Below are 13,925 nucleotides of genomic sequence, written 5' to 3'. Positions count from 1 at the left end.
TCCAACAGATCTGGACAGTCCTTCATGCTGTTTACACGACCGGTCAAAAGTTTTAGAACACCCCAGTTTTCCACTTTTTCATTGGAAATTCTGCATGTTAACACTCATTGTACTCTGAAATGAAAGCATAGAACAAATACACAAATGAAATTAAAAAAAATCTATAAAGAAACCAAAATGTATTCCAAACTTTTCACTCATCAAAGTACCACCTTTGGCAGATATAACAGCTGAACACCCTGATGGCATGTTTTCTACTATGGAAATCAAATATTGTTCAGAAAGTTCTTCTGACTCCGTAGCAGAAGTTCCCATAAATGTGAGGTTCTTGTAGGTTCTTTGCTTTCACTGGACAACGACTGGACATTGTGCTGCCACGTTCTCAAGCTTACCATCTGGTTCTTTTTTTCCTGAGGTAGTTCTGGCATAGCTTGGACTGGTGTTCTGGGTCATTACCTTGCTGGAGGATGAACCCCTGAATAACTAGGAACATACCAGAGGGTACTGCATGGAGCTGCAGAATGCTGTGGTAGACGTTTAGGTTCAGGGTTCCTCTCACTCTGTACAAGAACCAACACTGGATCCATCAAAACAGCCCCAGACCATCATACTTCCTCCTCCATGTTTGACAGTTGATGTTCCACACTGAGGAACCATCCTTTCTCCTACTGGACGGCGTACAAAAATCCTGCGTGATGAACCAAAGATTTCAGATTTTGATTCTTCAGTCCATTATATCTTCTTCCAGTCTTCAGTAGTCCATTGGTGGTGTTTCATGGCCCAGGCAAGCCTCTGTTTCGTACTCTGGCATCTTAGCAATGACTTTCTTGCTGCAACTCCATCTGTCAAACCTGCAATTCCAATTTTTCTCTTCACAGCTGAAACTGAGACTTCTTACTAGGACCACTATGAAGCTGTGCTTGAAGCTGTTGACTCTCACAAACTTGTCCTCTGATTCTGTTGTGGCTTTGGGTCTTCCAGACTTCTTCCTGTCAGAGTTTCCCCACGTTCCTGTGGGCCGTTTGATGGTGAAGAAAACTGGACTCACTGACACCTTGACTTTCTTTGCAACTTCTCTGTAGGAATGACCTACTGTTATGATGGTCTGTCTCTCTTCTATTGTTAATTGCCTTTTCTCCAAATAATGCTCTGGAGGGTTTGGTTCCACGGTGTGTTCTAACACTACTTTTATGCAGACAGAGGGGGCTGTAAGTAATGAAGAAAAGTTGGACACCTAGGATTTGGTAGCACCAACTTTCAAGGCTTGATCAACCTCCATTGTTGCAGAACAACTTTAAGTTGTTAACCCATTTCTTGTTCCTTGAAAAAGACCTTTATTCATAATTCCAAAATGAACATTGTTTTTCAGTTTTGGGTAATCTTACCTTTTTTTTAACCTCTGGACGTCCACCACTTACCTTTGTACCATTTCAAGCCATTCATTGGACTTGAACTACTTGGATTTCAATAAAACACTGGAAAAAATTGGGGCGTTCTAAAACTTTTGACCGGTACTGTATTTCTATCTTTCTTTGTTTCAGACATGCCACAAAATCATAAAATTAAAAAAAAAATCATACAATAAATCACACAAAAGGAAAAGAACGAAGAAAAATGAAAGCATTGTCTTCAAAATAAGTATAATGGGGTTTAATTTAACATGTCCAGACATCTCACATCTTACTGTTGTCTATTTGCTACATTTTAACAAACCCCAAGAACACCTTTACTGCTCCACTTTATTACATTTTTATTTCCTTTTTTGGTACATTTTTTCATTGTGTTACAGTTATACTCATTTTGAAGTCGTCGTCCAGACTATTCCATAAATTTGCATACAAATTGTTAAACTTCTATGCTTTATGAATTCATAAATCTAAAATCCCTCTTCAGTAACAGTTTCCAATGGTGCTTGTTTCCAGTTGTTATCAATAAGTGACTTGAACATTATCTACGCAGTCCTGAAATGTATTAAATCAATAAAATTCAAAATATTTGTTTTGGAAAACAATAAAAAACATAAAATATATGTCAAACTTAGGGGGTGGGAATTGCTAACTTTTCCAAGACTGGTAAAAAACAAATAGGAATAAAGGCGCAAATTAATGAAAAAAAAATCATTTTCTGCAGCAAAAAAACAACATACAGTATAAGTGTAACTTATTTCTACAGGACTTACTTCACTCATTGCATAAAAACCACAATCCACAATCTGCCTCATGTTTAGAGCTCTGCAGCACACTGAAGGATCAACAAGGACAGGATGACACAAAACAACCCACTAAAGCAATATTTTTTCATATCTCCAGCAGAACAATAAACCAAACAAAGTGGCACAGAACCTTGAAGAGATATGTCACCAGGAATATGAACTGCTGTTGTACCGATAAATGAAACCTTCGAAAAAGAAGAGAATAGAAGAACACCAGCAGACAAACTGATCAATCTCAGTCGAGAGTGTCCTAATTTAAGGACTCCTATTTCTATTTTACATATTCACCGATAATCATATTCATTAAAGAAGAAGCCCAGTTATGACAGCATCAGCCCCAGAAAACCAGTATCAGTCGACCCTTGGTTCATACAGCTACATAATATTTAACTGACATCACCTAAGATGCCAGGAGAGGAGTTGAGGATGTGGAATTAATGAAATGAGATAAAGGGGAGGTAACTGATACAGAGGGGTCCTCGACTTACATCAGAGTTCCGTCCCTGTGGATTGACAGAAGTGAATTTTAGTAAACAAAACCATTATGTGCATCACGATATCGATCAGTTCTTCGGAAAAGTCAAGAATATCAATGACTTTCACGCATGTATGAGTCATTTTACAATAAGATAACAGAACATGTTGCACTCTTTCTACAACCTGAGCGTTTCATTATATCTCATTTCACTTCCATGGAGATGACTTTCCTTTTCTTCAAAGTACTGCCATCAGAAGAGTCGGACTTATGCTTGGGAGCCATGATGAAGGGCAAAAAGTTAGCAAGTGTAGCACAATGCAAGGTTCCGTACAACCGGTGAATGTAAATAAAGCCGTCTTAAAGAGCCGCGTGACAATGTATTCTTCCACTCTGTTCGCCAACTAGTTCCACGTAACCAGTTCCAACAGAACAGAATTCTTCGTAAACTGAGGACCTGACCATAACTGGTTCCGACGTAAAGATGAAATGCCGTAGGTCGAGGATGTCATAAACCGAGGACCTCCTGTATTAATGAAATGAGCTGAACTTTTGTACTTACACTCTGCAGATCAATAACGATATGGTAGCATCCACGACCTGTGTTCAACACCAGCCCAAACACGAACCACTCTCATCACTAATCACTTGTCGCTGGATGCCCAGTACTTTATCAACACGTTGGAGGAACTTTTACCATGTAAGTAGTTACTAATGTCTGTTACATACCCTCCTAAACCTCAACGTCACATTAGGAAAATGTTTAGACGGAACGTTACCGCTCTATCCTCCATCCCGACTCTCACCCCAATCAGTCAAGGCAGACATCCGCCTTCCCTGAGTCTGGTTCTGTCAGAGGTTTGTTGTTTTCCTCCCCATTATGGGGTGGGGGTAGAGGGGGTCTTTTGGGTCCTTGTTGGGTTCTCTGTTCTTTGTTTAAGGTCTGTATCTTATTGTGTGAAGTGTGATGAGATGACATATGCTGTTGGTGCTAAACTGAATTGAAATTGATGTTTATCTGTAAGATGTGCCAGTATTGTAATATTTTAACAAAAGTGGAACATCCCGTAAAGTTCTGAGGGGATGTCGTTGACGACACGCATACGTGTACAGTTCCCACACTGTTACATGAAATGAAGATGAAACATTCTCAGTGCAACACTCCATTTTGGGAACTAAAGTGACACTACCAACATCATCGCCAAACACCTTCAGAACGTCTTTAATTATTCTAACATTCCCACTGTAAATATAAGTAGAACTTTGCTGAACTTGCTCAGAACATATTTGGAACAAAAAACAATAATTCTAGCAGCCTGGAACAAACATATTTGTTTTTCAGAGACTTGTGATTTATTTGACCCGACACGAAGCATTGAAGCTGTATACAATATATTGTACTGTTTTTCTCACTTGGTAATTAAAATATTTGCATTGAAGCCCTTTAAATATGGTATTATTTGGTATTAAATTCATCAAAAGGTGAGTGTTGCATCCCCCTCAGCTACCATCACAAACACAATCTAATCGTTTTGTAAATGCTAGGTTGTAAATTACTGCGACACACCTTGAAGCCACAATGACTGATGCTCACCAGATTAAATTAAGTGAAAATTCCAGGATGGTTTTGATACTATGTGGAGAAAAACATCTTCTGGGAAAAACGGTTCTCAACATGAAAATACAGCACTGGTACAAAAACAACAGAAGCACTGACTTTGTAATTGGGGTCTTTAGTATCTTTAGTATGGAATTGTATCTTTGAAACTCTGAGGAAATGATTATGAACTAAAATACACAACAACGAACATCATAAGACTTAATAAAGCCATTCTGCTAACAGACACACCAAAACAACCAGTGCTGGATCGTCTTATCAGATTGAAAGACATCAGTCTTTTTTTCTATCAACAAATAGCTAAAGATGATTCCACTCTCCTAGAGAGATGAAAGTACCAGATAATGATCCACACTTATCCACAGATGTGGTAAATAAGTAAGTAAAGGCTATTTATTTATATAGCGCCTTTTACTAGCGCATAGTCCCAAGGAAAAACAACATAAGACCATGAAAACAACAAAACAAAGCAACAGCAGAGCCAAAGAAAAAATAAAAAACAGTCATATTACAAGTAAGAGAATATACAGATTACAAACCTAAAGCACAACAGGTGAGTCAAATGGATAGAGTGGAAATAAATACATCTTGAGTTGTTTTTTAAGGCATCAACTGAGAGTATAAGAAATGGAAATAAAGTCTTGTATTTTTCCATTTTTTCTATTTTCTAAATTTCTGATTTTTTGCATATATTTTTTGACTTTTATATTTTTTGTTTCAAAAATGTATTATATTTTATTATTTAATAAATATATAGGTTTATCATTATTTAGAATATTTATGATATATAATTTCAAGATTATTATAATTATATTTTAGATTTTGTATTCATTTTTTGAATGTCTTATTTTAAAAATATATTTATTATTTAATATTTACATATGGTTATTATTTCAAACATTAATTAAATCTATTTTTTAGTTTTATTATTTTTTTCAGATTTTGTCATTTATTTTTCAGTTTATTATTATCTATAATACTTATTAGATTTTTATAACATTATATTTTACTTTATATTTATTTTTGCATTTTGTATTGTTTATTTTATAAATGTATTACATTTTAATATTTAACATGTAAATAGGTATATTATTTTATTTGATATTTTTTTCACATTAATTTTGGTGTTATGCGTTTTATTATTTTAGAAATATATTAGATTTTATTACCTATTATCTATATAGATTTATTATATCATTGTAATTTATTAGATTAAAATTTACATATTTATCTTTTTTAATTATTATATTTTAATTTTATTTTTGTCATTAATTTTTGTATTTTCTATTTTTTTATAAATGTATTATATTTTATTACTTAATAGCTATATAGATTTACTAGATTTATTATAATTTATTAGAAAAAATGTATTAAATTTACATATTCATCATATTTTTACTTACGATATTTTTATTTAATATTTTTTTTATTTATTTTGGTATTTTTATTTTAGAAATGCAGTATATTTTATTACTTAATACCTATACAGATTTATTGGATTTATTAGATTTATTAGATTAAAATGGATTACTTTTTTTTTTTAATTATCAGATTTTTATTTTATTTTTTCCTATTTATTTTTATTTCTATTTCTTTTTTTAATTTTGAACTGATCTCACAGAAATGTTTCCAAAAACTCCACCACCACCCAAATCAGACTATAGATCTTTTTACAGGCTTTGGGATAAAGTTGAAAAAATAGTGCATAAAATCATGGTTGTTATTCAGGCAATAATGCAGAAATTTCCAATGTTTGCAGACTTCATTCAGCCTATTCCACTTCTTTCTCATTTCTGTTTCTGTCCAAATTTAACTTGCTAGGAAAAATAACTATTTGAACATCTGCTCGATTTGATAGGAGCCGACCACCCAAACAAAACATCTTCAAGCAAAAGGACTGGGTTTATGAATTGTGCCTAACAAGGAACGGATTTTTCTTCAAAGGGCTTCCTAATCCACTACATACAATATCAGATCAACGACTCCAGACCTGAAGGAAATCTCATAATACTGTCTGAACAGTTGCGTTACATGTGCTGGCATCTTACACTAAACGACAGATCATCATCAGAGATAATTTTCCATTTTGGGATTTAAGAGATATAGTTACGTCTCCCAGTGTGGGATGCGCTGCAGATTTTCACCACTATTGACCCAGAAATCAAATAAAGAACACCTGAGACCAGCAGGGCTTTTTTATCCTTTGTTCCACACCACCTATGTACACACACAGTGGAAAGTTTGAACACACAATCGCTTTCATGCTCAACTAGTGCAGCTTTTTTTTATTTGCAGCTCTACTCTCAAATTAGCTCTGTTGTTTAGTGTCTTAAGTGATTAATCATTAATCATAAAATTAAGCGAAACTCAAAGGGACACACCCGCTGTGGCTGACAAAGACTCATGCAAGGACATGAACCAACTGTAGCTGGCAAGAAGACTATGATGTGATTCAGTTTAACACATCAGACCGACACAACCACCGACATTCATGTTTGGACTAGAAATATAGAGAATCAGTAGGCGAGAAGGTTGGAGGTGAACTGAGAAGCTCTGAGGAGGTTTCAGTTCAGTATTAAGTCAAATGGAGCAGGTCAGGAAAGAGCAAAGTGAGGCCACAGCTCAGGGAAATGAATTCAGAAAATGCAACGGCTTTTATAAGAACATATTCAGCATCTATGGAGCAAATTGCAACCAAGAAAATTACTGTTCAGTCATAAATGCGTATGGAAAGACTCCACATCATATGTTTATCTGTCAGCTCTGGCTAGCTAAGTTGAATTTCTGTGAGAATTAGCAGCGAGCAGGAAACACTACCTACAAGTTCTAAAGAAAACATTTTAATCTGATGTTCTAAGAATGTTTTAAGGATATGTATCATTTCTAATAATGTTCCTGTGAGGTAAAAAGGGAACTAAGACAGAATGTTTTAACATTCAGAGGATGTTTGGAGGATGTTGTCAGATTATGTTCCATGATAACTAAAGAAGAACGTTCTCAAAACAACATTCAGAAAATGTTCTCCAGATGTTATCGAGGCCTCAGAAGACAGAACCTTTCCCAACTTACATTCTGGGAACTAAAAGAAGCCTTGGTGCAAACGTTGACACAAGCAGAGAACATTCTCACAACATTATCTACAAGTTCTAATAATGTGTGAAAGAGAACATTTAAATCTGATGTTCACAGAATGTTTTAAGGATATTTATCATTTCTAATAATGTTCCTGTGAGGTTAAAAGTGAACTAAGTCCATAAGTCCATAAGAATCCAGAGGGTTTTTGTGGCACTTTTGGCCAAAGATGCAAAAAAATATTGTCTACCTTTGCTTTAATATTATTATTCAGTGAGGAAATGCTGGAGAATGTTTGCTTTTTTGCTGGGAATCGAACATTTCCTTTGTGTCCTGGTGTTTAGAGTGTTTGGAGGTTCCCATGGCCCAGTAGGCTTACCAGCTTTAATCAGCTTGAGGACCTCTCACCCTGCTGCTAATATCAGCTCTAACCTGGAGGTTAAGAGGATCCACGAGTCCAGCAGACCCCAACTGGTCAAACTGGTCATGTCGGATGGAGGAACATTAGTTAGTAGCTGCTTTACCTGCTTGTCAAGCACTGGGTTTGATCCAGTAACTTTAACATAACTTCACCATTTTAGAACTCAATCTAAGATTGTACTGACGACTTTTTAAGCTCATTAGGTCCGTTTTTAGGCTATATATCAGAAATGTTGACCCCCTTCGATCCCCTTTGTGGTGTTAGATCCTCAGACGGGTTCTTCTGATTGTGTGAGGTCTAAATCTAAACATGAAACTTTTGCCATCAGGACGCCTCGGTTTTAGAACCCTGAGAAGATGAAACTGCTGAATTTTCCTATAAAACACTTTGACACAAAGAAAAGTGGAATGGTAGAGAATTCTAAGTTTGATGCTTTTGCTAGACATAATCCTTTGTTGTTCAGTAACTTTTGAAGTGAAATGACTCAAAATTTGTCTAAAACAAGATAAAAAAATTGCAAATTGTATCGAATTTATACTTTTTTTTTAACCAAAATAGCTCAAAGTGTATCGAACATGACTCAAAATTCGTCAGAATATTAAAAAAAAATGTTTAAGATTAATTTAAAAAATTCCAAAATAACTCAAATTTTGTCTAGAAAACTTAAATATGTGTGTCAGTTTGTGTGAAATGACTCAAAAATTTGTCCAAAATTAGATAAAATTTGGATGAAGTTGATGGAATTCATATCCCCCCACACACAAAAAAATAACTCCAAATATTTCCAACATTACTCAAAATCTGCTCAAAACAATTTTTAAAAATTGTGTAAAATTGTTCCAAATTTATTTAAAAATTCCAAAATAACTCATAATTAGTCCTGAAAACTTCAATTTGTGTGTCAGTTTGTGTCTAAAATGACTCGACATTTGTCCACAATAAGTAAAAAAATTGATCAATTTTGATAAAGTTCCAGACTTTTTACCCCCAAATAACTCCAAATGTATCTAACATGACTCAAAATCTGTCCAGAACTATTTAAAATTGTTTAAAATTAATTTGAAATTTCAAAATAACTTAAATTTGTTTGTCAGTTTGTGTCTGTGTGTGTTTGTATGTCTGTTTGTGTGAAGTTGCTCAAGATTTGTCCAAAAACAAGATAAAGATATATGAAATTTATTGAATTTATACTTTTTTTTCCAAAAATGAATCCAAATATATCCAATATTACTCAAAATCTCTCCAGAACTATTTAAAAAAATGTAAAATTGTTCAAAAGTCAAAATATGTCTAGAAAACTTACATTTGTGAGTCAGTTTGTGAAACTTCAGACACAATGCATTAGAAGTGCTTTATCTGACATAAAGTTTGCCGTCGATGTAAAGCACAGAGCCAGAAGAACAAATAAAAAGTGTAACTGTGTGAAGCGGATGGTCTGGAGTTTGACTGAGGAAGGTGAAATGAATCTTTTTAAAACAGCCGGCAGGTTGTTAGAGGTGTTTGGATCGACTGGTTCTCACTTTGGGCACACCAACACTCATAAATCACCTCTGGAGTGCTGCAGAAATGCTCCGATAAAATGAAATGTTGACCTTTCTGTTCGTGTCTTTGAGAAAATATTCTCAGATACATTAAAAAGCACAATGCGTCATGAGTTCCGTCATTATCTGCAATAAGTCCCGACTTGTTTGTCTTTTCCCGTCTACATATGTGACCCTGACATTAAAACCTATTATGTTTTGTGTCGATAAATGGCTCTAGACCAAAGTAAAGTCGAGCACTTCAGATTAAGAAAGCAGGTTTTTATTCCTCAGTCTGTCTCCCTGTGCTGCACACACAAACCCAGTAAATCCGGAAATCACCGATAACGTGAATGGCATTGCAGATTGTCTGATCAATAACAGACAGGAAGGACTTAAGAAAAAGACAGATTTTTACGCAGCTTCATGATCAATGATTTGCTCATCAATTTTACTTGTGTTTAAAGCAGATTAAATCCCTGTTAGGTTGCATCAGTTAGGAGAACAGAAGCTGGTTTAATGTAGGTATTAGCAACGTTAGCTTGAATGAAGTCACTGACGTTTAAAACCAAAAGCAGTTTAGTTTAAGGTATTCGGTTGAAGCTCAAAAGAAAAGTAAGTTAAAGACTCTCATTTTTCAGCCTTTTTTAGCGGTCAGTGGTAAAGAGACACAGACATCCAGCTAGAATATTTTTCTTCTAAAAAACATTCAGATAAACGTCCCAGTTCTTGCATGGCCAGCATATTCACCGGACATGTCACCCATTGAGCATGTTTGGGATGCTCTGGATCGGCGTGTACGACAGCATGTACCAGTTCCCGCCAATATCCAGCAACTTCACACAGCCATTGAAGAGGAAAATCTCTGATTATGGGTGTGTTGAAAGATTTAAAAGGGTTGAGTGAGGTTCAAATCCCAGATAAAGCAAGAATTGATTTGTAACTTGATTATTGTTGTGGATTTAAAGCATTTGTTCACCTGGTGCAAACTCTGGTACTTTTTAAAAATCTTATTATCGTGTAGAACCAGTTTGAGTGCTTTCTAATGTTACCCTGAGCTCAAGGAACCAACAGTTCAGCGAAAAACTGTGTCTGGTCTTCAACTGGAGCAAACACTTGACCATCATTTCTACCGTTTTAGATGCTGAGTCTGAACTCTGCTCTCCGTTAATCTGACCTTCTGGTTAATCTGGTAGGAATGTGAGCAGAAATCTGCTGCTGGTGTTAGAAAAAGAACAGTTCCACACACAGAGTCGTATTTCCATCACTTCAAAGGACACTGCATCCACTTACCTTTGGTTCTAAGCATTACTCCAACTGACTTTACTCTAACCCAAACTTTTCAGCCTAGAATTTAACAATCTGCATTATGGGGATTTACTTCTGTCCAAAAAGGAAGTCCAGGTCCTCATACTGCGACTGTGTAAACGCATTTATAAAACCCACAACACCAGTGACGCAAATACACAAACACACAAACATTCATCAAATCGCCAGCCTCTCAAAGCTTCCAATTTGTAGGTTTCTAGTTCCTTCCTTCTTTTTTCTTTCCATTCTGAGGCAATTTTCTAACATTAGTCTTGATTTGGTCGAAAATATTTCAGATCAAGAACCAGACAGAAAAATTCTAAGTATTTCCCCACAAAGATGTTCTTATAAAAAAATTGTAATTAAAAAAGTCCAATATCTGTGAGTACTTTCTGTCAAACAAATATTTAAAATTTAATCTATAGGGTAATTCAGTGAAAAAATAAAAAAATAATTATTTTTCAGCATCACTCTTTGGCTCTTCAGTGGACATTTTAAACTCAGATTTAACAGAAGCAAATAAAACTTTCCTCTTTCAGCAGATGATGTGGAGTATCTCTTTAATTTGGATTTTTACTAATATTTAGGTAGGTAGGAGTTTATGCTTTTCAAATCAACACAATATTTTTGTTTGTGTTCATTAATTCCCTTTTGTTCTTAAAATGTATTCTATGAAACACATTATTCAATTTATATTTATTATTGAGGATGTTCTCAGATTATGTTCCATGATAAAAAAGAAGAAAGCTCTCAAATCAACATTCAGAAAATGTTGTGGACATGCTATTGAGGCCTCAGAAGACAGAATGTGGTTTTTGTCTGAAATGTTCCGAGGATGTTTTGGGGATGTTGCTGTTGAGAATGTTCTATAAAATGTTGCCACAATGCTACATGATAATAAAGGAAGTTATCAGTCTACCATTTGAAAAATGCTTTAGGAATATTTTAAGAGCGTCTTTTGAAATGAATCCTACCTTTGAGAAGAACATTCTGGAAACTTGAATAAACTTTTTAAAGAATTTCATGAACTTTGTTGAATTTCCTCACAATGCAGTCAAGAACTCTTTAAATAAATAGTTTCTGACTGCAAAGCAATGTTCCTGGTAACGTCCTCTGAATGCTAACGTTAGACCATAAAAGCATAATTTTTGTTCTACAAACGTTCTGCAAAGTTCTTCCAATGTCTTCAGCTTGAGGGTTTTTAGGTCCAGAATGTTCTTGTAGATAAAAGTCTGTAAAGATTTCTGAAAAAAAAGTTCTTAAAATATTCAGAACAACCTTCTTTTGTTATCGTGTAACATTGAGGGAATGTTGTAAAGAAGAAAATTCTCAACAGAAACATCCCCAAATCATTCTCAGAACATTGCAGGGAGAATGTTGCACCTTTCTTAATACATCACATTACAGGAATCTTTTACTTATTCATCTATCTATCTATCTATCTATCTATCTATCTATCTATCTATCTATCTATCTATCCATCCATTTAAATCATCCAAGGTCTCAATAACATCTGGAGAACATTTTCTGTATGTTTGTTTGAGAACGTTGTTCTTTAATTATCATTGAACATAATCTGACATCCTCCAAACATCCTCTGAATGTTAAAACGTTCTGTCTTAGTTCACTTTTAAACTCAGAGGAACATTACTAGAAATGATAAATATCCTTAAAACGTCCTGTGAACATCAGATTATAATGTTGTCTCTCAAACATTATTAGAACTTGTAGGTAATACTGAGGAACTGTTCTAAACTCTGGTAAAATGTTCCCTGTTTGCTGGTAAACATGACAGAAAGCTAACAGCTAACGTTACAAAGATTAATAATTAGCCTAGCATAAAGTGCGCTAAAGTTCCTTAAAAGTAACATTTGGGTTCTAACAGTAGAACCACAGAAGCACCATGATCACTGTCAGGTTCAAGAGGACTCCAAGAACACAGCAGCAGAACCTCACTGCCCCTGTAGGAACATCAGGGTAACGAACCCGTCGCTTATTCCCGGTTGTTCTGCGGGGAAAGTTAGCTTAAATCCAACCCGGTCAGCTCACCTGCTCCGGAGCTTTCTGCGGCCGTTACCTCTCCGACACACCGGGCAAACTGCCTCTCTTTCGCTTTCTTCCTCCCGTACAGACTCTCCGTGTCCCGCTGCAGCCGTGTGAGTCGGTGTCCGGGACAGCAGTGGAGGCTCAGCCCCGCCGGGAAGGGAGGAGGTGTCACCGGCTGCACAGGAGCAGGTAGCCGGACCTCACCCACGGAGACCCGGCCCACCGCCAGCATCAGTCCCCGGTGGGGGGGGGCGGCTGCATCTACAGGTGTGGTGCCTAAAAGTGACTCATTTTATTCCATAAAAGCAGTCTGCATAATTTACCTCCACTGTGTTCTACATGAGCCATTTTAATCAGTTAAAATAGCTTTATGGCTCCTATGTCACTTTCTACTCCTCTAAAAGTGACTGAAATAATATTAATGCACCAAAATCACTGTATTTCATTCAAGGCAGACATATTTTAGAGATTTAACCTATAGGACAATAGCAAAAGGAGTTTTTTTCACCAATCATGTTAATCACAATAATCATTTTTGACCCACTTATGGGTCATTCCGTATGGTTTCACCAGATGGTGGTTGCTGCACCATCTTCAAATTAGTCCTAAATTTGTATGCCATTAGATAGTCACAAAAGTACTTTCTATGCAAAATTGTAGGCCTGTAGCTGAAATAGTTTCTGAGTTGTGGGGGTCTGAAATTTTCAGAATTTGGGCTATAAAAAGCCTCGCCAGCTTTTTTTTTTTTTTTTTTTTTTTTTTGCATCTTTAAGTGGTTATTTCTCAGCCTCCAGACATACCAGAGAGCTGTGAGTTGGTAAACAAGGCCTCTGCGTGTAGCTAGTGCCCCACAAACATCCCCAGGTGTTTCCCTACACTCTGCAGGCCATGGGGGCTTGCTAAAAATGCTAAAAAAAATTAAGAGATACCTACTCACGAGTGGGGTTTGGGACCTTAAAAGTACTAGAAATACTGCACAGAAGTGTTCTAACACCCCTGGGTTCCATTCTACACAAACTTGTGTGATAACTTAGCAAACTGGAGCTTTCTAGGTACCTCAGTTTGGAAAATATGAGCTCCCAAAGTTGGGCGAAATTTTTAATTGGCTATTTTTGGTGGCAAAAATCTCAGTGTGGGACAGGTACCAGAGACCCCAAATTTTTCTACAAGACAGTTCCATCTGTCTTCTATCATTGTACAAAAAAGCAGCTGGGTTATATTTGTAGTTACTGAGATATTCTTACTCAAAATGG

The 13,925-nt window shown here is 35.9% G+C and overlaps 1 protein-coding gene across 1 annotated transcript in view; it reads right to left on the bottom strand.

The window, feature by feature from the left end:
* Nucleotides 1-12,870, bottom strand: part of lamb2l (laminin, beta 2-like) — a 94,739-nt gene extending 81,869 nt beyond the window's left edge. The window contains exon 1 of the mRNA XM_051949811.1: nucleotides 12,676-12,870. The gene's annotated coding sequence lies outside the window, so the exon portion shown is untranslated. The remainder of the gene's footprint in view (nucleotides 1-12,675) is intronic.
* Nucleotides 12,871-13,925: the final 1,055 nt, after the last annotated feature.

The sequence above is a fragment of the Acanthochromis polyacanthus genome, chromosome 6, assembly GCF_021347895.1.
Source record: "Acanthochromis polyacanthus isolate Apoly-LR-REF ecotype Palm Island chromosome 6, KAUST_Apoly_ChrSc, whole genome shotgun sequence".
NCBI classification, from domain to species: Eukaryota; Metazoa; Chordata; class Actinopteri; family Pomacentridae; genus Acanthochromis; species Acanthochromis polyacanthus.
Note: the sequence above shows the minus strand (reverse complement) of the source record. Positions and strands in the feature narration are given on the sequence as shown.